Below are 1,656 nucleotides of genomic sequence, written 5' to 3' on the forward strand. Positions count from 1 at the left end.
CTGCATCTGTAGGACCAAGGGCACGTGCATTGGCCCATACTGGGATGGAACCTCATACCACAAGGGGAGAAGAAAAGCTGGGGAGGAACAAATAAGCCATCCAGGCTAACCTCAGGTTGCCTGCAGCCATTGCTGGGTGGTGTCATCCTCCCCTTTCCCTACCACCTTCTGGCAGGGTCATCCTCAGTGGGGGGACAAAAGAAATCCTGGTGACAAAGAGTAACTTGCTTGCTGTGGCCCTTATCCACCACAGAGAAGGAAAAACTCACTCCAGGCTCTGGCAAGGTTCAATTTTGAGTGCTTTGTGCTCCCTGGCATAAAGGTGATCTAATAAACTATAGTATGTATTGATTTGAATATGACTACTGAAGGAGGAAGGGGAATCTCAGGAGATAGGAGAGCCTCTTCTTGCCTCTCCTTTCTCTCCTCAGGAGCACCCCTTAAAAGAGAAATACCTAGGCTGGGTTTACACAGCGGTGTCTCATCTGACCCCTTTCCCACCCACCCTTCCCTCATTCCAGTGCCTGGTCTATTTTGTGGGCTTCATTAGCTAAATTGAGAGGAGTCTCAGTATCAGTTAACACTAGTCCCTGACACAGCAGGAGAAAACACTGCTTGGAGTGGGGGTGTTGAACTGTGTGTTATCCTGATTCCACCCACCCCACTCCCTCCCCAGCCAAAGATACCAAAGTATCCCCAGGAACCCTACAGTAATCCAACAGATCTGGGGAGCAAATAGGCCTTTTCCCCATTGAGCCCAACTGGCACTTCCTGTTCCTATTCATTTTTTCCTCTTACTAGGACCTTTCAGATTCCACACAGGAGTGAAATCTTGAAAGCTGATCCTGAGACTGAAGACTTGCTTCTCTGATTTTGTCTTCCTCCTGACAATCCAGAATTACAAATTAGGCTTCATAGCACCAAGCATGGGGAGATCACAGGCATTCCAGTAACTCCGTGCACCTAGTCCTAGACTTTGCTTCCTCAGTTATAACCTCAGTCCTGAACAAACTATGAGTTAAAGGTTCCTCCAGTTCTCAGGAATTCTACTATTTATCATTTTTCTTATTCTGCTGAGGACCCCAAATTCCCACAGCATGTGGTTTCAGTATAACCCCTGTGGACACAGAGGTCTGTGAGATAGATATATATAGATGTGTTTGGTTCCTGCATGTTGAACTATGGCAAGTGGAAGTTTGAGGCTGAAATGTTTGAGTTTGGGGAGGAGGTGGGGAGCTGTTAGGTATTGTTTTATTTTGTTTTGTTTTTATGATGATTCTGCTCAAATATCAGATGGTTGGATTTTAAAGCAGAGAACACTCATGGGATGTTTTCAGTACAAACATGCCTTTCTGAACTAGGTCCCTTATTACCTTTTTCAGTAAAATTAAGAAACTTGTGTAGGGAAAAAGCAGTAAGAATCCCGAGGATAATAATCTTCCAGCCTGCGTGATTATTGTTAGCCACTTAACCTGAGAAATATCTAACACAGATGTGATACATCTCAAATACACAGGTGTTCATAGCTCTGAATGCAGAACTAAGTTATCTCAGTTATGGAATGACATAGAATCATAGAATCATAGAATCATAGAATCATTGAGGTTGGAAAAGACCTCTAAGATCATCGAGTCCAACCGTCGACCCAACACCACC

The sequence above is a fragment of the Aptenodytes forsteri genome, unplaced genomic scaffold, assembly GCF_000699145.1.
Source record: "Aptenodytes forsteri isolate BGI_AS27 unplaced genomic scaffold, ASM69914v1 Scaffold618, whole genome shotgun sequence".
Lineage (NCBI taxonomy): Eukaryota > Metazoa > Chordata > Aves > Sphenisciformes > Spheniscidae > Aptenodytes > Aptenodytes forsteri.